The 25,141-nt window shown below is 39.8% G+C and overlaps 1 long non-coding RNA gene across 1 annotated transcript in view; it reads left to right on the forward strand.

The window, feature by feature from the left end:
* LOC148900927 (uncharacterized) overlaps positions 1 to 24,610 on the forward strand; it is a 100,358-nt gene extending 75,748 nt beyond the window's left edge. The window contains exons 2-3 of the long non-coding RNA XR_016114498.1: positions 18,459 to 18,560; positions 24,513 to 24,610. This is a non-coding gene — a long non-coding RNA (uncharacterized LOC148900927). The remainder of the gene's footprint in view (positions 1 to 18,458; positions 18,561 to 24,512) is intronic.
* The last annotated feature ends 531 nt before the right edge of the window (positions 24,611 to 25,141 follow it).

Raw genomic sequence — 25,141 nt, forward strand, 5'->3', positions numbered from 1 at the left:
GTCTATGATTTTAATGTTTACCATAGTTTTATTAGCCCATACAACCTCTAACGTTACTCTAACCATTCAGCAAGTTTCCGATGACCCCTAAATCCCGACCCAAAACCTCCATTCCAACCTAAATTGTACCCTAAAACATCTACCTGCGACCTGTCATGCTAAAATTCTGAATCATTCAATCAGTTAACAAAAACCCAAACCATGAAATCAAGTTCCCCCCCAAAACGCTAAACCTTAAAGGACAACCGACACCATTTTTTTGTTGAGAAAAATTACTTTCCGTGCTTCTTCGGTATACGGTGGACATTAAGAATATACTATAAAAATGGATTTTCGCCAGATCCATTGTGAAGTAGATGTCATTAGTTCTGATTTACATTTTGGGCAAACAAAAAAAAAAACGAGCTGGATCAGGTTGGAGTCGTATGTGCATGCCAGGTCAGTAGTTACTTTTGTAGCACTCTAATGAAACACCAAGGTACAATTAAATTTTTTAGCTCCGGGGCTGCCCTATCTCAATTTGAGCAGTAATGCGAGTCCTAAAACCACTTGAGGGATATCCTGACTGGTCCAGCAATTTTTGAGACCACTCAAGTGATGACCCAAGGTGGTTATGGTCATGAGAATGTGTACATACAAGACAACCATCTGTCACTGAATGGTTGTACAGTTTGGAATTGAACCCACATTTTTTGAATTTTTGGAATTGAACCCACATTTTTATTTGCTTTCTTAGGCGAGTGATGTCGATGCATGTGGGATGTCCCGACGGGTTGAACAATATTGGAGAGGAACCAGGATTGTTGCGGCGAGTCTGTGTCCATCCATTCCAGGTTACAATGTAATTTTGAATGTGTTTCTAAGGAATGGTATGGTCCCTCGACTGGTACCTTGGGGGTCACCCTTATTAATGGTGTGTGTGTGTGTGTGTGTGTGTGTGTGTGTGTGTGTGTGTGTGTGTGTGTGTGTGTGTGTGTGTGTGTGTGTGTGTGTGTGTGTGTGTGTGTGTGTGTGTATGACTAGTCTTGTGAGGACCACTCACATTTTATACCATACGCAGTGAGGACATTTTTGACAAGTGAGGACCTTTTGGTTGGTTCTCACAACTTTTTCATTCTAAAGGCTTGTAGAGGGTACATATATGCATCTGTTAAAGTTAAAGAAAGGTCCTCAGAAATTCACCGAAAATGATTTTTTGGCACTTTGTTAAATTATTTTTATTTGACTTGATACACACACTTCTTACTGACTGTATGTGTTTATGTGTGTGTCTGTGCGTGTTTAATGAGAAGAAAAAGTTCATACCACTAAAAGCAAAATGATATTTTAACCAAATTCACTATACGGGTGAGGACTTTGAATGTAGCCATTCAGAAACCTCAATCCTGCTGGTATTTCAGTTTCAAGTCCACTTTTTATTTCTTTGTCTTTAAAGAAGTTGAAGTGGGAAATGGGGTGACATTTAGTGTTCAAATGTAACACTCGTTCTTCTCGAAACTCTAAACGGTGGTCCTCACTCCATATCTGGAGTCATCCGGACCTCACAAAACATGTATCGCATCACTGGTGGACCATTGGCAGTGCATCATTGATGAAATCCAATTTTTGTGTTTTGTGTCAGTGATCCATAATAAAGATGGAATTCAAGTTGCGAAATATGGCTCCTTCATGCTGCCAAGTGCTACAATTAGACCGTGATCTCTCGACGAGGCTTGAACCTCCTTAACCCTCCTCCCGCTCGTACTTGTGTCACAATTAAGCGGCGAGCTGAACAGATTGTGTGGTGGCAGATCACAAGCGAAACATATTGCCGTTAGATTAATACGAGGGCCCGCCTGACGAGTGTGAAATATGTTTAACACGTGCATAATTATGACATCTGTTACCAAGCTCACACGCAGGCGAACGCACACACGCAGAAACACACAACACACACACACACACACACACACACACACACACACACACACACACACACACTTCTAGTCTATCAATATTAACTTTAAGGCACTAACGGGCTTAAGTGCAGTACAATGTTATGTTATGATAGCGTGTTGTGCTAAAATATGACCGGGGGCTGATTAAATTAAACCCCGCAGGATAATCACAAAGATAATTGAGTTGCAATCCTCACGCAAAAGAAAGAGAGAGAAGGAATAATCAACGGCTGGGTTTATTTCTCTGTGATGAGGGACATAAATTCAGCGATCAGATTAAAGAGCGATTAATCAAAGCACTAAGCCACAATTATAGCGCAGGCAGAATGACGAGGTCGCTTTTTTTTTTTTTTTTTTTTTTTTTTTTTTTTTGCTTATGACGGCCTTGATGTCAGCACTTATAATAAAAAAATGTGACAATATGGCATTTGGGGCCTTGTGAAGCATATGGTTCCATGTTGCTGTGTGGGAGGGGATTAGACGTGGCACCCCCCTGCATGGCCGAGGTTGTGGGCACACCAGACGTATCAACTCACCGTCTAATGCTTTGACCTCCTGGTCCCTTTTCTTTTGTCCTGTCCTGGCTGGTGTTTTGTCCACCTTTTTTCACATCGAAATTGTTTCTTTTGAATGGCACCTGGACAGAATGGCAATTTAGCATCTTGGATGTAATATCCGAAGCCTCTTTCACACTGATTGACTGACCAACCTGCAATAAGAAATCACTTCATTGGTCTGGAAATTATTTATTGTGTTTGCATGCTGTATTCTGTCGTGATGGAACAATTCCAGAAAATAGCACAATGTAAACCCTAATAATAATAATAATAATAATAATAATAATAATAATTAATACATTTGATTTGTAAGTGCCTTTCAAAACTCTCAAGGTCACTTTACAGTCACAGGATCAGTTTTGTCTGTGGATGAGCAGCGGCAGCCACACGCGGCAGCGTTCACTCAACCCGGAAGTAACTCAAATAGATAAAAAGCTAACTAATAGCTGTCCAGCTAGATAGCAAGCTAGATAGCAAGCCAGATAGGTAGCCAATAGCTTGCTAGATAGCTAATATATAGCCAGCTAGACAGCTAATAGATAGCAAATAGATAGCTAGCTTGGTATCTAGCTAGATAGCAAATAGCTAGCTAGCTTGGTGGCTAGCTGGATAGCCAGATCGCTAGCTAACTAGGCAGCTGGATGTCACGACCTGTTGCCTTTCATGTGACAGAACTGTGGCATTATTTTCATCTAAATAGGACCAGATACCACAATAACCAATAAGTATATTTGAATGTAAATTAGCACTAGAAAATCATTAGATTAGATTAGATCAGTTTAGATTAGCATTTATTAGTCTGACACTGGAGAAATTTACATTTCACAGCAGCAAAGTTATGAAAGGAAAGAAAAAAGTAGAATAACAAATTACGGGAGCTACTGTCAAGGCAGCCACTCTTGCAGCGCCATCTTGAAGTCAAAAGAACAAAAAAAACTAAATAACCAATTATATGACAACCCAAAGACGTAGACAGTCATTCAATACTAAACACTTTCTGCACCCTCTGTCATATGAAGCAGTTTGAGAAGAAAGAGGAGAGGATCAAATCTTCCTTTTCACCAGTGGATCAGGGACGTCTTGGTGAAATGTGCACGTCTGCTAACAGCTAATTGTTAAAAGCAAACACGAAGCTCTAGAATCCATTGATGAAAACATATTGTCTCACATCTCCCGTTCCACGTAAATCCGCTTCAATTCCAAGCCGTGACAGTTCCACATACGCATCGGCGCTCTGCACTTATGCTTTTTTATTCTCATCATTGCAAATTTCCCCATTGCGGGACGAATAAAGGTATTCTGATTCTGATTCTGATTCTGATCGCGAGCTCCTCAAGCCATGTATTCAACCAGCCGCAGACTGTCCAACAGCACCAATTTTTCCACTGAGCAAAGTGGGGCTGTGAAAATTTTACTATTACAGGCGCAAAAACGAACAATCGCAAAAACAGTGCTGGCATTTTTGTGCCAATCGCAAAAACTGCTGGCATTTTTGTGCCAAAAACAACAACAAAATACAAGGCTACCTACTCAGATGACATCTTAGACTTCTTTTTTCAATTATTTCAATATAAATACTTTTTTCTGATCTACCAACAGCCAGATCTAGTTTTCAACTGCGTGGGAATGACATATTAAAAACTATGGATTTCTGTGACCAAAGACCAGAGTTGAAGGTTAGAGGTCTCTCCGCCCCCTTGCGTCCAGGGGCTCGTTTTAGAGATGTGAATAATTTAACGTTGCCGTTTGGAATGACAAGTAAAAAAAAAAAAAAAAAAAAGGCAAATCACCAAGGGCAAAGGTTATGCGTAAGACTCATCCGTAATTAGCAGTCGTCATGGTAAAGGGTTACCAGCCAGGACAGGAAAAAAACAATGAGAGCCCCACCAACCAACGCGCAGCTAATGAATGTTCTCATTAGCTCGCTGTACAAAGGTTAAAAGCGGACAATGTGCAAATATGCACAGTTGTCATCCGTCGGTTATCAGACGCCGACTGTGTTGTCATGGCAATTTCATATCCTTGAAATAGGACAGAAGAAGACCATATTTTTGTATTTTTATCCATCGATCATCCATTCTTAATGTCATTATTGTCACACAGAATCATTCTCCAGTTTAACCGCTTTATTAACGGAAGTGATTGATCTTTTTTAATTCACAAAAAAATATATTACAGTACAGTGATACCTTGGCTTACAAACTTAATTGTTTCCCAGACAGAGTGTGTAAGGTGAAAAGTTTGTATCCCAAAAATTAATTTCCCATAGGAAACCATTAAAATGAGAATAATACATTCCCAGGTCCCCATAAAACTTAATTTTCTAAGCCTTAAAACTACACAATATATACCTTATGTATAATAAATGTGCTATGGTATTATAATTAAATAAATCAATTGTACTGTATAATAAAGTCGTTTTATTTACCTTTGTAATGGTCGTTGATGGCTAGATGGAATGGAGTGGCCGGTTTCATCAGCATTAAACACTTGATGAGGAACGTAACCTTCTTCTTTCACGCTATTGAGGAATGGTCCCTTGTAGGTTCTTTCTCTGCGATAATTTTACCTTTTCAACCATCAATTGTGTTCTGTTTAGCTGGGTTGATAGCTTGTGCGGGTTATTTGTGGAGCCTGATTGATGGGATATTTTAACCTTGCAGTCTACAAGGAACTATCAAAGTTGAAACTCTCTCACTGTCATCTGCCTGTCTCTTTAATGTTTAAACCAGCTCCCCTCACTGCTGCGTTATTGACCAATCACGTGGCTTTAACCGAAGACTGGAGGCGTGGAATAGAGTAAAAAAAATGTTGGCGGCCATTTTATTTTTTGGAGAATGGCTTCACTCTCTCTGTCTGTAAACCCTCCCCCTCCCCCCACTGCTGCGTTCTTGACCAATCACGTGGCTTAAACCGGCGACTGGGGGCGGGGAATAGAGGAACAAAACAAGCCGGCTGCCATTTTCTTGTTAGGAGAACGGGCTCATTCGCGAACGACACATCACTCATTGGGGCAGCTCCGTGTGTATCCCTAAAAATAGTTTGTATGCTAAGGTAAAATGTTTATAAATTGAACGTTTGTAAACCGAAAAGTTTTTAAGCCAAGGGGTTCGTAAACCGAGGTATTGCTATATGTCCAGTAACATGAGCAGGCGTCTGAAGTGAGCGCATAAAATCAAATGCCATCGCGCTAGCAAGGTCATCACCTCACCCGAATCCTTCGATGGTAGTGATTTAACAAACTCAAAGGAGGGGGAGTTGGGAGAATAGATGTTATCCGCGAATGGACTGTCTGCCATTGACCCTAGCATCATTATCTCAAGATTGGCTGTGAATTCTAACAATGGTCACTTTAAGTGCCATTTCCTCTTCCTGCATACCAGCTCTCGCCGCACGTGGTTAAAATTAAGCAACAGGGACTGACATGGCCATGACTATCGTCACTCACTGTTCTCTTGGAATGAGAACGGCATCGAAGTCTCAAATTAGTACTCCAAGTTTACGTCCGTTATTTATTTTAGGAAATGTGAGTCTTTTCTTTGAAGTTGAAGTTTTTGGTATTTTATTCAATTTAATTCTCTAAGGGTCTTAGACAAATATAAAATGACTTTACACTGATAAAATTACCTTCATGTAAAATGAAAATATGACGTATTAATATCAGCTGCCTTCATTTCAAGCTCATATTACTCATATTACTCTAGACCTATATAATTTAGGAATTATTATAATTTTTTTTATGATGAAAGTAGAGAGTGTAAAGTTTCTTACGCTGCGTTGAGTGTTTAGGTAATCCTAAAACTCCGAGGTAGTCCTGAAACTCTGCTCACCCACAGAGAGAGACTTAGTAGTAGTAGTATTTGTATTTGTATTATTATTATTAGTAGTAGTAATAGCAGTTGAAGTATTATTATTATTATTATTGTTGTTGTTGCGTAATGATGATCATTTTATGTTACTTCCGGGTTGAGTGAACGCTGGCGCGTGTGGCTGCCGCTGCTCACCCACAGAAAAAAAAATATTGTGACTGTAAAGTGACCTTGAGAGTTTTAAAAGGTGCCTAGAAATGAAATGTATTATTATTATTATTATTAGTAGTAGTAGTAGTAGTTGTTGTAGTTGCATTATTATTATTATTATTAGTAGTAGTAGTAGTAGTTGTAGTTGCAGTATTATTATTATTATTATTAGTAGTAGTAGTAGTAGTTGTAGTTGCACTTATTATTATTATTATTATTGAAACTCAATATTCTATGGGTCCTAAATTGGAGTGACAATGACAAAATCCCTGGCACTGGTGTTTGCACGCCTGGCAGTGAATGAGTTCAATATTTTAACATTGGTTTAAATATTCACACTTTTTTTTATTAATTAACCTTCAGCTATGTTTCACTTATTTTTTAAAAAGTGAGAAAAAAAGATACATTTTTCATCTCAACATGTTTAATTTCTTACGATTTTGAAAATATTCCCACAAATCTAAGATTGCAATTTTTTTCACTCATATTGACTTTGTTTCTTTGTTTTTTTTCCCCACTTTTCCTTCTTATATAACATGGAAAAAAACCTCAATGTTTAGCGTTTCGAGGCTCACTGAGCTGAGGTCGCACAAGATATGCTGTTGTCACACATGTTCGGACGTAATTTTCCTGTCAATTTGGTGCCGCGGTTGATAGGTCTGCCCTTTCACCTCCCCCACACTCCTCCTGTCTGCTGGGAAAGACGACGATAGCAGCAAATCAGTGTTTGTTCAGCCACTCCACAAATATCCCATGTCCAGATTGGCTAAGAAAACGGCGCTTCGGCAGCAGTTTTGCAAAAAAAAAAAAAAAATGATACTCGTCCTTGCGGGCTTGTCTGCTTTTTTTCTTGGTCTTATTTTGTTAAATGCTCCATAAAAAAAAATCACATGTCCAGCTTTTGTTTTGCTTTTATTTGGCATCCATTCTCTATCTCAAAGCTGCCGACCGTTGTGTCATGAGTGAACCTTCTGTTTGCACGAGAAGCCATGACTAATGACTGGACACCATCATTACCGATGCTGTGTTCTCAAGTTACATATCTGGCGTCTGTTGACATTAGCCCCAGACACAAAAAAAAAATATTCATCATTGGCATATGCAATGTGGCTGCCTGAAAGGTGAAGCTTCCCATAATACACAGGTTTATTTGGGGCCATATATTACGGTAAATTCTGATAAAAAAATATTAATTGTCGCCATCTTCTGCCTTTTTTGGGTGTGACATCCCCCCCCCCCTTGATGCCTCAAAATGACATGGAATAAATTATTTTTAATTGATTGCAAACATGTATGCTTTCCTCTTCAGAACTATTTGAATCATATTCATAACTGGTTGAGTAACAAGAAAGCATCTTCTCCGAATCTGAAGCCATTGTTTTGATTCTCGAGCAAGGAAAGACGTCTTGGCCTGACACCACCAACAAGTGGGCGGGACCTTCGGAAACTGGCCACTTCCGGTTTCGATTTTTTTGCAGTTTCAGCACACTTTAAGTCATTTTTTATTGGTGTTTTGCATTTGACTAAAAATATCATAATGCATGTTTATGGTATTTTAGATGCTATAAAACGTTTTTCTGATGTCAGTTAGGAAACAAAAAAAGTGATGTCGGTTGTCCTTCAAGGTCATAGAAACAAAAAATACGGTGATCACAACTTCTAAATATAAAAATGAACTCAATCAAGATCAGTCGCTAGCTTAGAATGCAAATTGCTACTGCTCTGCCGCCCAACTGGTCAAACAATTACCCCTCATGAAATGATTTCAAGCCCCACTAATGAAATAATGAAAATAAAAATAATGTAAGGACCTATATGTCCTAACAAATAATATAACAGTAATCACTAGCATATATGATGCTATGCTAATTTAGGTGAAAGATAAGTTCTACTGTTTGCTATATCATCTGCGTATACCGCCCCTTGTTTTAAAAGCAAAACATAAGATTACAATTTAATCCTCTATAAATGCAATGTTGTTCCCTGAATGTTATTTATTGTTTATTTAACTCATTCACTGCCTGACGATGTGCAAAAAATGTGTCCACTCCAATGCCAGAGTTTTTGTAATTTTCACTCAAATTGCAGGACCCACAGAATATTGAGTTTTAAGACTACATAAACATCTGTACTGCTCTCTTTGGGTGTATCAAACTTACTCCTCTTGAAAAATAAGTTGGGTCAGAATGTCGCTTTCAAAGCTCCTATTAATTTAGCAAGTTTCCAATATAAACGGAGGGAAACTACAAAACACAGAAGGAAAAGGATGAAATTAGCATGCGCTAACTGAGGTTTACATTAGCTTGACAGCAATTGTGTATCCCAAAAATTAATTTTCCATAGGAAACCATTAAAATGAGAATAATCCATTCTCAGGTCACCATAAACCATAATTTTCTACTTTCTAATTTTCCAAGCCTTAAAACGACACAAAATATACCTTTAATTTGTTTTCACGACATTATACGTTATTGTTTCCTGATACTATTGTATTTTATTTATTTATTATTTTTAATTGTGTGGCATTTACAGACCACAACATTTTCTGTTCAACCCGCAGGAACATTTGTATGACTTGAAGTCAACTTGAGGAATCTGACCCGCCGGTAACCCCGCCTCTTTTGTTATTTTTACAACGCACTCATTGTTGGTCTTTTTCCTTTTAAAAAGTCATACGCACATCCCAAGCAGCTATTAACCTGACGTTTACGGTACTTTTATCCGCTCTTGAGTGCTTTGATTCATAACAGTCATGTAAGTACTCATCTTCAGGCACTTCCCCACCCCACCTCCACACTCCCCCGCTCCGACGTGCTACCCCCGCCTCCCTCCACCACGCCTGTTGCTCTAATATCATATTTTCAGCCTTTGTGTTCCAACAACGAGGAGACATATGCGAGGCCGGAGCCGTAAAAGGCCGCCTCGAAGCTGCGTTATGCTGAATGTGTTTGCGCATGACTAATAGATGATGCATGCACTTAAAGGCCAGACACAAAGCGCTGAGAAGACAGAGCTTTTGTTCCAAAACAGGAAGGAGTTACCTGCATAGTTGAAACTGACAGGTGGTCTGCACAACTAAGAATGTCTTCTTGTTTAATTGAGCTACAAGAAAACAAAAGGGGAAAACATGTGAGACCACATATACAGTATTTATTTCACATTAAAAATGCCCATTTGCATTTTCAATGCTAAGTCAATTTCCGAAGCCGCCATAGCGCCCCATGAAACTTGCTCAATCTTCTTTTCCTTTCGGCTTTTCCCCTCAGGGGTCGCCACAGCGAATCAGTGTCCTCCATCTATCCCGATTTTGTGCATCCTCTTCTCTCACACCAGCTACCTGCATGTCCTCTTTGACCACATCCATAAACCTCCTCTTCGGTCTTCCTCTCGGTCTCCTGCCTGGCAGTTCAAGACTCAGCATCCTTCTCCCGATATAGTCACTGTCTCTCCTCTGGACATGTCCAAACCATCTCAGGGAACCATTCGGGAATGGCGCTCCACATCATATTTTTAATTCCCGAAGAAATTCGTGGATGGTAGTGAATGAGTTAAGATTCAGCTAAAGGATGCCCTTTTCTGGCGGCTTTTGGGTGCAACACGGTTCTCAGACCAAACATATACAGCAAAATACATTGGCGTGATGGAAGGACTGCTATAATGTGTCTTTTTTCGGTCAGGGGGCGGTCCTTTCGTTACGTCACGTACGGACTCGTCATCAACTCAAAAACAAGACTTCCTGAATATTCAGAGTGAGTCTTAAAACGTAAAATATAGCTATATGCGGTGGAATATTATTAAAATACACTCATTAGAAGTCATTTGAAGCCATTTTACAAATCATGGACACAACTTGTCCGGAGACGTCGGTTGTCCTTTAACCCTTGTAATTTGCTTGTCCATCTCCTGAGGGCATTCCCTTCAATGCCCATTGTGCATATCTGCCCTGATGAATGATATTTTCTAAGCAATTGAGCTTTCATGATTTATTTCCCCCCCCCCCCTCACCGACACCCTCCCCATCACGGTTATTTTTTCCAATAGGCTGAATAAGCCTCTCATTCCTATATCACACCACCAGGCCTCCAGAAATGGACGCCACCTGTTTAAATGGGCAGTACCACATCGGGGTCAAGCGACATTCCCCCCTTGCAGGTTTGATTGGACCTTACGCAAACTGGTCCGAACACACCGCCTGGCCTCTGCGGTCACTTAAATTAAAAAAAAAAAAAGAAACTGTTCAGGAAGCGGGGTTCAGCCTTTACGGCCCAGGACATTTCCTACTACAGGAGTTAAGCACTCAGGACAGGAAACCATTTGCTGTGGCTGTAAGATCTCTTTAATGACTGTCTAACTAGAAACAGACCGACCTAATTCGGCGCCTGGAGCCAACGCGGACGGCTTTGCATTTCGGTGCTGTTGCCAAGTTTACTGGCGCTTCTTTGGGGTTTCCTCCCAACATTCGGAACATCGATTCTCTTCCCACCTTCAAGTCCCATCTCAGAATCCACCGATTTCAAATTGCATTTTCCGTGTAGCTCTCTCTCTCTTGTTTCTATTTATAATTGTATTTTATTTATTACATTCTATTTGTGATTGTATTTTATTTATTATAGTACCTATGCTTGTCTGTGACTGTAAAGTGTCCTTGAGAGCTTTGAAAGGCACTGAAAATGTAATGTATTATTATTATTATTATTATCATCATCATCATCATTATTATTATTATTATTATTATTATTATTATTATTATTATTATTATTATTTTGGCTGTAACGTTCACAGGGAAGACCTTCGAAGCAAATCGGTAGAAAAGCAAAAAGTACATTAAAAAGTCTTCTTCTTTTCCTTTTGGCTTTTTCATTCTGACCTGTAATTTTACGTGACGGGTCTGCATAAAATGAGTTTTTAAGAGAAATAAGAAATACGTACAGTGTTGGTCAAAAGGGAAAAAACAGAAGTCTGTCCAGTGCTTTATCAGCACCCAAGCAAGAAAAAACAAACCCCCCAAAAAATCAGCAATGGCGCACTGTCATATTTTCAATTCCCGAATAAATTCGTGAATGGCAATGAATGAGTTAATGGCCAGCGACAAGATTTTTGGTCATTTTGCCTCTACCCTGCTGGGAATATTTGTGTGTATTTGTGAGAGAAAAATAGAGAGAAGGGTGGAGGGTGAATATGCATGAAAGTGTGCATGTGAGAGAGTATTTTTGTGTGTGTGTATGGGGTTAGGAGAATGGATAGTATAGTGTTGTTGGGTCATGGATTACACGTGCGCATGTTACACCCCAATGTGGGTGTCCACGCGCTGCCGCCATGCACGCCGCGTCAATGCTCCCCACTGACTTGAGGAAATGAGCTGGGACCACCAGAGGTGCGTATAGGAGAGAAAAAGGGGGCAGGGAAGGGCGGGAAGGGTGGCGGGTATGTTCCAAAGAGTGCCTGACCGAGCCCCCTTATGTGATTGCCCCTTCCCCACAGTGCCACAGTCTCTGTACAAACTGACACATTTGGGTTTCCATGTGACACCCCCAGGCCCCCCACCTCCTCCACTTCATCCCACTGTTGGATTTAAGCAAATGCAGTCAAAATCAATTAGAGGAGAGTGAGCGCAGCGCTGCTCATAGTAACTTTGTTCAGCTGCTTCCTGCTACGACCAGGCCTCGATGCAATGAGCCGCTTGATAACCCCTCCGAAATATGACACGGGTCGCTCACTTCTGGGTGAGGGGAAGACAGCCATCTTTTAACGGGGGTCTCACCTTCGCCTGTTTGTTGGTTGTGGGGGTTGGGTTGGTTGGTGGATGGGGGGCAATGTGATGTCAGGCAGCTGGGACATTGGGATAGATAGATAGATAGATAGATAGATAGATAGATAGATAGATAGATAGATAGATAGATAGATAGATAGATAGATCGATACAGATGTGCAAAAATGGCCGACGCGATTGGTGTCCACTTCAGTGCCAGGTTTTTTGTCATTGTCACATGAATTCCAGGACCCACAGAATATTGAGTTTTAGGACTACATAAACATTCAATACAGAGTTAGAAAATTTAGACGCTCTTCTTTCATCAGAAATAAAGCGTTAATTCCTAAATTAGATGGGGCTGGAGTTATATGAGCTTGATATGAGGGTGGCTGTTCAAAATACACTGCAATACATACATATTGGTTTATATGGGGCTTTAACAACAGCTGAAACAAAGAGCAAACATGGAAAAAAGGGAAATGAAAAAAAAACATTCTCAGAGGCAAGCACTCTATCGGCACCCAAGCATGAAAAAAACAAAATCCGAATAAATTCAAGAATGGCGCTCTACGTCACAGTTTCAATTCCGCAATCAATTCATGAATGGCAGTGAATGAGTTAATTTATATTGTTGGAACTTGAACGGTTGGACTTTGTCAGCTCAATATGAGCAGTTACGGCAATTTAAAAGGATCTTTCATGGGAACGCTGCTCAATAAGGAGCCGCTTGAAGGCAGATGGGCCTCCCTTTTGTCAGCGTGAAAATAAAAATCCAATAAACATGGAAATTTTGTCCAACTGTGACAGACTCTCTTCATGGGATCGAACAATCCTCTTATTTATGTTAGCCACAATGGCAAACATCACACATGCTTTTGCCAGGGTGTCAAGTCTGTTTTTATACGTGATGAAAATAACAAACGGCAATTATTAGTTCGTAAAAAAACGTTTGCCTTGGACTGTGGAGTTAATGTGCTGCCGGAATGTTCTTAGCTAGCTTCCTGTATCATTGCTCATCTTAACACGTATGACCGCAAACTAGTTAAGGCTATTAGCCGAATACTGTATCTGCTGGTTGAGGTTCCATTTTACCCATTGTACATCAAGACATGATTAATCAACAACTGAGCGAATTATTTTCACTGATCAATTTATTGCGGTCATTTTAACTGTCCTGCCAAATAAATGTCATCATGTGACAACTCACTGTAGACTTCAATTAATGCAAATGGCCCCGCACAACAATCCTCACCTCGAAGACAAAGACATGTCCATATTAAGGTATTACTCTCTTTGCTCAGAGAACCCCCGAACCACCACGACCACCTCCTCCTCCACGCTTGTTACGCTGATAGCAAATCAGGGAGGATGGCCTGGTGGCTCTTTGATAGGCAGCTAATTGTCCTCCAGACACTGGGAAGCCATATCTCTGAGCATCCACAGGTCCCCGTCTCCCCCATTCACTCCCCCTTATCCCCCATCGCCAATCAAGCACCAACAGCGCTCTCGATTGGGCCATCGAGTGACTGAAGTGCAGGCGGAAAGATGACAAACAATAAAGAGCAGGTGTTAACAGCTTCCGTGAGACAATGGTGAACACTTACGGCTAGCTAGAGATACATTTTAATGCCTTTGCTTGCAACAAACAAAAAAAATGTCATACACATTTTAAATGTGACAATAAACAATCAGAGCAATTACCTTGGGGTTATCTGTTGAGTGGAAAGGGAGGAGTGCCAGGAGGGGGTAAAAAAATAGCCTGGGAGGGTCTGTCCATCCGAGCTGCTAGCTTAGTTAGCGTGCTCCTGTTGCCCATATCCGCCAGAGGACCCAAGGAGCAAACTAGGACAGAGCTGGCTCTATTTCTCAAGGTGAAATTTTGAAACAATGTCCCCAATTACATGGCATATAGGCTAATAAAGCCTGGCATTTTAGCTTCGGTCATCTATCGAAGATGTTAGCTTCTAAATGGGGCTCATTTGGGTGAACAGAGTACTATAGAACGTAATAGAATAGAATAGAATAGAAACTTATATTTTGAAATATGGATACCCTTGCCACAAAATTGGCGAGATTTAAGGCATGTTGAGGCTTGCTAGCACGCAATGAATCTGTTCTGAAAAATCAAAATTGGCTACGCAACGGTACGTTTTGGAGTTAGAGCGCCATCTGTTGCTTCGGAATGTACTTAAGAGCCTACAAATGCTTGTTTACGTGTTGAAATCACACTTGTACATTCATAACGCAGATGTGTGGTGAAAACGGGGCGTGTTAAAGAGGGGCTAACACGGTCAGACCCTATTATACGACACACTGAGGAAGCCTTTGTGCGTGCTGGGGCCAAACCTTAAGTGCCTCTTTATTTTGGCTCCTATTACACACTCTAGATACCACCATGTGTGTGCGTGTGTGGCGGACCTGAATGTAACCTTGGAACCCCGCTGAGAAAGCTGATGTCGCTAAGCAAACAGCCCTCTCTCGCCTGCCAGGTGGGCATTTTGAAACGCCATCCTGTGTGATAATGGTGGTCCCGATGAATGCGGACCCTTACCATGAGACATTCCTGTCAATCTTGATTACAATTATGGATATGAGGATGTTTTTTTTATCGGATTAAGGTGACACACCAGCTGTTTTAAAGGAGACTTTTCCTTAGGGGGGACCGCCCTACTACATCATGGACATTGTGGGAAGACGCAGCCCTGTTTTAGTGCCGCTTATATTATGTTAGCAACATCCACAGAAGACAACCATAGGCTCACTTTGCACTGATCTGTCCCTCATTGTCATGTTATTTTACATATGTCCAATTCAACAAGTGCTCTGCTTTCTTCTCGCTCAAATTTAACGCAAGACGATCCCCACGTGATGTCACGTTTGGACCGCCCCTGACCGAGAAAGCGACACACAATGCATTTTGGGGAACTTAGTTTGGTCTGAAAACTTCGTGTTGATCCGTGTTGATGGCGAAATTAGAAGGAAAAAACATCAATAACGCAACGGTGAATCGTTGTGTGTTGCACCAAGACAACTATTTGATATTCGCTGACACAAATTCCCATCAGACAAATCAGCCCATTTCCAACGGAACTTGGGCGCAATCTTCTGCATTTTCCCGGTGCTGCATTGCTGTCATTGACGGCTCGAATTGATATGGGAGGACTCCTTTAATAGATTGCAAACATTTATGCTTTCCACTTCAGAACTATTTGAATCATATTTATAACTGGATGAGTAACAAGAAAGCATCTTCTCCGAATCTGAAGCCATTGTTTTGATTCACGAGCATGGCAAGACGTCTTGGCGTGACGTCACGAACTGGGGGCGGGACTTTCTGAAAATCCACAATTCGCAGCTCAATTTTTTGCTGTTTTAGCACACTTTATGTCATTTTTATTGGTGTTTTGCATTTGACTAAAAATATCAGCCTGCATGTTTTGGGTATTTTAGATGCTATAAAACGTTTTTCTGAGTCAGTTAGGAAACAAAAAATGGTGTCGGTTGTCCTTGAAAGCGGTACTCGTTTTAAGCAGACTAACAGAAAACGCTGTAGCCAGATCTCGAGGATACAATTTGATGCAATTAGAAGTCCAGTGCAAAACGACGATGCATATGTGGAATTGTCGCGACTTGGAATTGAAGCGGATCTCTTTCCGTCAATGGATGCTACAGCTCCATGTTTGCTTTCAGCATTTAGCTTGTAGTAGATGTGCATATTTCACCATGACGTCCACTGATGAAAAGGATGCTTGGATCCTTTCCTCTTTCATCTGGAACTGCTTCATTATGCAAAAACGGGTTCAGAAAGTGCTTAAGATTGAATGACTGTCTGTGTCTTTGTATTGTCAGATTTGTTATTTAGTTTTGTGGTTCTTTTGACTTCAAGATAGCGCTGCGAGAGAGTCTACCTTTAGAGCAGTTTTGTAGAGTATTTTGTTTTTCTACATCTTTCTTTCCTTTCCTGTTCTTTTCATATCTTTGCTGCTGTGAAATGTAAATTTCTCTACTGTGAGACGACTAAAGGCAAATCCAATCCAATTATTTGACCTACTTTGTCATGATTGGAATGACACCGCAAAAGTGTGACGCCGTATGTGTATTTTGTCCATATCAGACACTTTCCGCAAGGGTAGCATTTTGTTATTTTTTTTTAGGGGGAGGGGCTGTTTCACAAACCGAGAAGTAGCAAGGACCTTGAAATGATGAATGCATTTTCACAGTTAGTCTTAGCAGCCATTATTGAACGTACTCACCAAGCAGGTGGGTTTTGACCCAACGTGACTTGGGCCTTAGGTCTTGGGTCAATATAGGTCTGTTCTCATTGCTATCCCTGTCCATCGTTTAACATTGATCGCGCTGATTTGAGTTATGGTTCTCCCCTTTGCCTCATGAATGCATCTTATATAGTACAGTGACATGCATTGACTGCCTTCCATTGGACTTATATGCATATAAAAATGTTTTGTCCACATTTTTTTGGAAATGTAGCTCACCAAATATTTACTCAACGTATAAGGTGACGTTGGATGGGTTAGTACGCCCTCTACATGACCGACTATTTTTATGTGCGCCATTAAAAGGTCGTTTTCCCTATTCATGGCAATTAAAAGTGGAATTTCAAATTTTCCTTTACATCAACAAGTTCTATGGAGGCACATTCGTCTCACTCACCTGGTTTTACAAACTTGTATTTTTACCGTTTTTTTTTTTTTTTTTTTTTTTTTTTTGTAAATACAGTAATACCTCAGTATACGAACCCCTTGGCTTACGAACTTTTCAGTTTAAGAATGTTAAATTTATGAAAAATTTACCTTGCCATACAAACTATTTTTCGCGATACACATGGAGCTGCCACACTGAGTGATGTGTCGTTCACGACGAGCCCGTTTCCTAAAAGAAAATGGCAGCCGGCTTGTTTTGGTCCTCTATTCCCCCCAGTCATCGGTTAAAGCCACGTGATTGGTCAAGAACGCAGCAGTGAGGGGAGGTGGTTTAAACATTAAAGAGACAGGCAGACGACAGAGAGTGACAAAATGGATAGAAAACAGTGAAATTTAGACTTGTTTCATCTTTGATAGTTCAAAGGCAAAATGTAGATTGCAAGATTGAAATTCCCATCAATCAGCCTCCACAAATAACCCGCACAAGCCATCTGTACCATTGCCGCAAAGAGCTATCCCAGCTAAACAGAACACAATTGATGAGGAATTAGGTACAATTATCGCAGAGAAAGCAACTACAAGGGATCATTCCTCAAGATGGTGAGAGAAGAAGGTTATGTTCCTCATCAAGTGTTTATAATACCCTAGCACAGGGGTGTCCAAAGTCGGTCCTCGAGGGCCGCTGTCCTGCCTGTTTTTCAGCTCACCCAGGAGCAACACACCTGATTTAAATGATCAGCTCATCAGCCAGCTCTGAAGCAGCATCAAAATTGTCCTGATGATTTGAATCAGGTACGTTGCTCCTGGGAGAGCTGGAAAACAGGCAGGACGGCGGCCCTCGAGGACCGACTTTGGACACCCCTGCCCTAGCATATTAATTATACATAAAATAAGCTATATTTTGTGTAGTTTTAAGGCTTACGAAAGTAGAAAATTATGTTTTATGGGCACCTGGGAACTGATTATTCTTATTTTAATTGTTTCCTTTGGGAAATAAATTTTTGGGAAACACACTTTTCACCTTACACACTCTGTCTGCGAACCAATTACATTCGCAAGCCAAGGTATCACTGTATATAATAGTGTGTCATGGATATCCAGTCTGTGGACATGCGTGTTTGATGTTTTCTTGTATTTTTTTCAATCAACTATACATTCATTCAATCGAGGCTTGTCTGCTGACATTTCCAATGAATTTTCTGGTCGGCCATTATTCATCCAGTGACAGACAATGGCCCATTCGAAGCATAAATGCCGCAAATTGATAAGATTTTAGAGATAATTAACACAATTATCGATTCAGCTTATCGGTGTGATAGATTATTGATTCCTGATCAAATCTGGGGCGGGAGAAAAAAGGCTAATTTATTATCTCTTGTCAGCATAGAAGTACAAAAAAAAGTATAAAAACGGAGAACCATCCTATATTGATTTTTACTTTTGTGATGGGTCTAAATGCAGAGGTTGAATTTTGTGTCACACAAGTAAAAATGTGTTCTAGAATATAAAGACCAATATCAATTGTTTTACAGATGATACGACTGGAACATCTTCGGACATGGAATGCAACCTTACATTGGACAAAAGCTTCCTCAGCAAGTTTCATCGGATGACTTTGTGTCAACATCTAGCAGGTATTTAATTTTTTAACTAAAATCTGTATCAGAATCAGAAAGCCTTTAATAGTCCCACAATGGGGAAATTTGCATTTATGAAGATGCCCATCTCGTCCCTGTACGTTTCGGTAAAAGGAAAATACACAAAACACGATCAGAGAAATAAATATACAAAATAGTAGGACGGAAAGGGACTTAGAAGCTGCTGTAGAGGCCTGTAGAACTAAAATGCGAGGTTTGTTGCCCACATTTTGTTGTCTTTAAAACGTGAAACACAACAACTACACGCAGTGATGCTCAATGGAAATTATAGTTACAATTCTAGTAATAAGGTGGTTATGATGACTTTGAAGAGAAAATGTTTTAAGATGCAGAGTTGCAACAATGGTCCTGATGAATATGAATCAACATGTCTAAAATGCAAACTACTGCTCTGAAGTCACTCACTAAGCCTTTTTTTGGTTTCTTGTTTGTTGATTCTTGGACTCTGTTTGGCTATAGACCCACTGTTGATTTGTTGTGTGATGCTCGATGTGCGATCTAGCTTTGTAGAGGACACAATTTCCTGTTTTTCAATTTGATGGTGACCAGTAAAGGTTTTAATGAGGCTGGTGTAACAATGGATTAATATCCAAATTCCGACAAGGACTCTCTAGATTTTATTGCTGCTTCCATGATGTTTTTACGACTTTAATTTTGATAAGGAATACAGCTTTTGTGGATGAAATATAGTTTTTCTACATGAACAGATGTGTTTGTGACTCTACATCATCTTTACTTTGATTACATTTCTCCTTATTTTATGGTTTTATGTGGCATAATCGAACTACACAGTGTTAGAGCGAACCTGGAACGTCAGCTGTTTTCATTCAATGTGGGAATGAACCATAAGAAAAGCATAAGAATAGCCGCTTGCTATAGTGATAATGTTCAAGAAAGCAAGCGGCTAAGTATGACGTACCTCACGAACTGAAGACAAGCTCTAAAAAGCCTAAAAAAATCCTCAAAAAATGGCAAGTTTACCTAACTTTACGGACAACCTAAGTTAACTTTACGGACTAACTAATGTCCACATCATCCTTGAGTGTTGTCAACTACAGGCTTACGATAGAGGCTCAGCTAACCGCTGATATTAGCCTCCCAAGATAGGTCCTCATTGGCTTCGTTCAGATTCAGCCACATTGTGCTAAGTTTGTCGACGACCAAGATACCTTCTATTCGCCTTCCATATAGCCTTGAAATTAAAGATTTCTACTTTGTATAATTCAAAGTTTAGCTTTCCTCAGTCCTATTTTCCCCCTTTCTTCCCCTTCTCTTTCTTGACTGGCTTTGCCCTCATATATGCTCGTGACTGCAGCTGTATTTTTAATCATGTGACAGATCCATAGAAAGGGAGAGAGAGATGGGCATTTTCTTTTCAGGGCGTTACATTCTTCCCCCTCAGCTCCTCCTCCCGCCTGTGCTCATGGATCACTGGTTAGCTTAGAAATACAGCCGCCACAAAAGCGGCAGCTGACATGTGGCGCTTAATGGCAATAATGGCCTTTTTTTTTAAGCCCAATCAATCACATTTAGTAGACATCTCAATTTTTTGTCCATGAAAAGGTATAAATAATAATAACACTAATAAAAAAAGGGAGGGAGAGACATGAAGAAAAGCAGTCTCTGCAAATATTTTAACAGCTTATTAAGATTTGGAGCGAAGCACAAAAGAAGCATCTGTGGCGGAACAAAACCTGCACACTCACAGATGGTTCTTAAAAAAAATAAAACCGATACATTCTGCATCGAGGGTGTCTGACTACATTTATTGCTTGTATTTCTACATTAGAGCAGCTTTTGTCTCAGCCATACACTCCAATCCAAAAGTATTGCAAGAGCGAAGCCAATTACTTTATTTTTCTTTTTACATGAGATCAGAAATAAAACATATCAGTGTTCAATTCAGCTACCGTCTTCCAATAACGTGACATTATTTTGTTTGAAACTACCTGTATTTAATTTCAGCAATAGTTTAAACGAATTTGATTGCTTTGATATTGCGCAATTGCATTGACCATTCAAGCAATAAACACAGAGTTTTAGACTTTGGGTTTGCCCTGTGAAAATTGCATTTCTACATATGACAGGTGTCACCAACGTTAAAGCCAAAAACAACCATAAAACAACTTTTTTTTTGTTTTTTTTTTCAGAATAGTGCTAAAAGTGTATATAAATTTCTGATTGAGGTTACGGTGTATGCCTAAGAAGAATATGTTACATAGTACAGTGATACCTCAGCTTCCGAACACTTTAGCTAACAAACTTTTCACCTTACGAACGTTAAATTCGCGAGAATATAATCTTGGCATACACATTATTTTTCGGGAAACACACGGAGCGCCACAATGAGTGATGTGTCATTCGCGAACAAGCCGGTTCTTGGAGCTCTTGAAATAGCAGCCGGCTTTTTTATCCTCGATTCCCTGCCCCCAGTCTTCGGTTAAAGCCGCACGTGATTGGTCAAGATCCGTGGTAGAGGAAGGAGGGGACACACGCAGCACGACACAGGCAGCAGTGAGCGGGGGAGAGGTTACAGAAAAAGAAACACACACACATGGAAGGGAGACGACAGAGCTTGAAACAAAAAAAAACAAACAAACGTGAATAAAACAAAAGTGAAATGGTGAGAAAATGTATAGAAAAGATAGTGACATTTTGACTTGTTTCAACTTTATAGTTAGATATTTCAAAGACACAGTGTAGACTCCAAGGTTAAAATATCCCATCAATCAGGCTCCACAAATAACCCACACAAGCCATCTGTATAATTTGAAGAGAACATACAAGCAAGAGAACCAGCTATTAATGAAGTTTCTAGTGTGTCTGTCTGCATCTGTTGCTGTTGGAATATCACAACTTCCCTTATGTACAAGCCAAAGCTCTTTGAGATACTATGCAAAAATCGATCCATTCCATCAAGCCATCGACCATCACAAAGGTAAATAAAACGACTTTATTATACAGTACAGTTTATTTCTTTAATTACAATACCATAACACATTTTTATAGATAAAGTAAGGTATGTTGTTTGTAGTTTTAAGGCTTATTTAGTTGAAAATTGTGTTTTATGGGCATCTGGGAACAGATTATTCTCATTTTAATGGTTTCCTATGGGAAATTAATATTTGGAATACACACTTTTCACCTTACACACACTTTCTGGGAACCGATGAAATTCGTAAGCCAAGGTATCACTGTATTTAGCTCAATAATGAACATAGAAACCGGTTGTCTCTGCCTTTAAAAAAATAGAGAGAGGACAGAATGTTTTTGTTTGGACAGCCTATAAAATGCTCAATGAATACCTGAGTGTGTTTATCTTTGCGAGCTTCAGATATGTCGCCACTTTTATGAGTCTGCAGGGCTTGCGGATAGTTTTTTTAGACGCGCAAAAACTGAAGAAGCAGAGTGAGTCACACAACTACATCCCTAATTTACTACTTTTTTTTTCTCTCACTACAAAACGCTATGCCGAAATGTGGAGTGAAAAAAAAAAATCATTCGGCCACACGTTCTTTGTGTCCTTCAGAGTAATGAAGGTAAAACCTGTAATGGAAGCGGGCAGAGAACACAACTTTTCACAAGATAATATGGAAAATGTTAAAGCTTTCATCCATTTCCTCATCCTTGTCTCCTTCCCTTTTATCTACTTGACTTTTTTACTGCCTTGCCAGCCTCTGGGAACTTTGTCCTAATAAAAAGCTGAATTTTCCAGAACATGTCTGCATGATGAAAGATGGGCTATATTTAAGAGATATGGTTTCACATTGTCAACTACTGTCAAACCGACAGACCTAAAAAAATAGAACTCTTTAGAAGCTGGAGGGGCGTGGAATAAAACTCAAATGTAGCTCAGGTCTCTTTTTACAAACATTTATGGCATTCAAGTGTAAAAAGTGGTTAACCAAAGCAAGTCATTAAAAATGCTTGTTAACAGGCCCATGGTAATTTAAACGGGGGAATTTTACGAATGTTCCACGGTGAAAGATTTCCAAGGAATTTATGATTTTCAGTCAATGTAAAGCATGGGTGTCAAAGTCATTTTTTTGCCGCGGGCCACATTGTAGTTATGGTTTCCTCTCGAGGGCCGTTATGAATTTGGGGAACCCATTAGAATGTTTAAATCCCTTCAAATGTTACATATAGAGCACACAGCAAATTAATGAATAACTCGTTTTCAAATCTGAAGTCAAGAATAATGACTTTTATTGTGGTTGACATCCAAAAATATGAAATTTTGGCTCAGATTTTAGCAATCATCATGGAATTTAACAAGTTTGATTTGCTTTTGCGGGCCGAAAAAAATGATGTGGTGGGCCGGATTTGGCCCGCGGGCCTTGACTTTGACACCTGGGACGTAAAGGTACCAGTTCCAAACAGAATTACAATAATATATTATTTTGTCATTAGTCAGTCATTCTCAGCCTATATTCACTTTTTGGCTGTCCTCTAATAAAGTGTAATTACACAACCACTGCAGTAGGTGGCAGTGGCACTTTTTAATAGGCCATGAAGAGACACCATGCAAAAATATGTATCAGGTATATAGATTGAGGGAGACTATAAACCAAACTGAATAACATCTTTTTTTGTGATAAATCAATCAACAGATGCTCCCCTACAGACGAACATTCGAGTTACGAACAACGGTACATGTGAACATTTTTGCTCTCTCTAACATATGTAGTATTCTCTCCATTTGTACATGTACATAGCTATATAGAACATATATTTCATTAAATGTTTATTTTTCAGTACAACCCTATACAGGTTACTTATACAAGCCTTAAAATACTTATATCAGCCTTAAACATACATACCACACGAAATATCGCACTGAAGCAACTTACAAACAAATTCACCTTACGAACGACCGTTCGGAACGTACAGTGATACCTCGGTTTAGGAACCCCTTGGCTTACGAACTTTTCAGCTTACGAACGTAAAATGTTTGACAATTTTACCTTGGCATACGAACTATTTTTCGGGATACATACGGAGCGCTACAGTGAGTAGTGTGTTGTTCGCGAACGAGTCCGTTCTCCTTACAACAAAATGGCAGCCGACTGTTTTTGTTCTCTATTCCCCGCCCCCAGTCTTCGGTTAAATCCACGTGATTGGTCAGGAATGCAGCAGTGAGGGGAGGTGGTTTAAACATTAAAGAGACAGGCAGACGACAGAGAGAGAGTGACAAAATGGATAGAAAACAGTGAAATTTGGACTCGTTTACTTTGATAGTTCAAAGGTCGAGTGTAGCCTGCAAGGTTAAAATTTCCATCAATCAGGCTCCACAAATAACCTGCACAAGCCATTTGTACACTTGATGCAAAAAGCTATCAACCCAGCTACACTGACCACAATTGATGAGGAACAAGGTAAAATTATCACAGAGAAAGCACCTCCAAGGGATCATTCCTCAAGATGGTGAAAGAAGAAGGCTACGTTCTTCATCAAGTGTTTAATGCTGATGAAACCGGCCACTCCATTCCAACAAGCCATCAACGACCATCACAAAGGTAAATAAAATGACTTTATGTCATAGTACAGTGTATTTATTTAATGATAATACCATAGCACATTTGTTATACATGAAATAAGGTATATTTTGTGTAGTTTTAAGGCTTAGAAAATTAGAAAGTAGAAAATTATGTTTTTTGGGGACCTGGAAACAGATTATTCTCATTTTAATGGTTTCCGATGGGAAATTAATTTTAGGGATACACACTTTTCGCCTTACACACTCTCTGGGAACCAATTAAGTTCGTAAGCCTATATATGTATCACTGTATCTCATTCGTAAGGTTAATAGTGTCTGTTCAGTATTTTTTTTTCCTTTGGTTGTTTTTTTCTGTCATCTTTAAAAAGGACACAATCGGATGCAAAGGTAGACTTATCAAAACTTCTTTTCCTTTTGGCTTTTTCCTTCAGGGGTCGCCACAGCGAACGACTGTCCTCCATCTAACCCAGTTTTGTGCATCCTCATCTCTCACACACACTACCTCCATGTCCTCTTTGATAACATCCATAAACCTCCTCTTAGGTCTCTCGGTCTCATAAGGTAGACTTATACAACATTGTTGTCAAATTATACTTACTAAAGTTCCAGGAGAAAAATGACATGTTGCAACTTTTGACTACCGAGCCTGTCTAACAAGTGGATTATAGCAGACATAAACAAAATAGAAAGAAGGTGCAGGTGGTGGGCTCCAAACAACCATTTTCTACGCCACTTATCCTTGTTAGGTTCGTGGGTGAGCCTGACCCTGGACTTGTACGACAGTCTGTTGCAGTGCTGTCTGTTAAAATTCAGTAGCATACCCACTATAATTCAAAAGAAATAGTACGACAAGCTGAATATAACAACATCTGTCTCGTTTCATCATTCAACTAAAAATCAGTCAGAATGTCAGCAGCTGTATGTCTTCCATTTCCTCCCTGAGTGACAAACAGGTCATAAATCCATAAATGCGGCATGATTCACATCCAAATCAACATCCGGATGTTGACAGTCATGAACAGGCACGTCGAGGCGGCATCATAATTATGTGTTTTGATGA

The sequence above is a fragment of the Hippocampus bargibanti genome, linkage group LG03, assembly GCF_051943395.1.
Source record: "Hippocampus bargibanti isolate YZ-2025 linkage group LG03, ASM5194339v1, whole genome shotgun sequence".
NCBI classification, from domain to species: Eukaryota; Metazoa; Chordata; class Actinopteri; order Syngnathiformes; family Syngnathidae; genus Hippocampus; species Hippocampus bargibanti.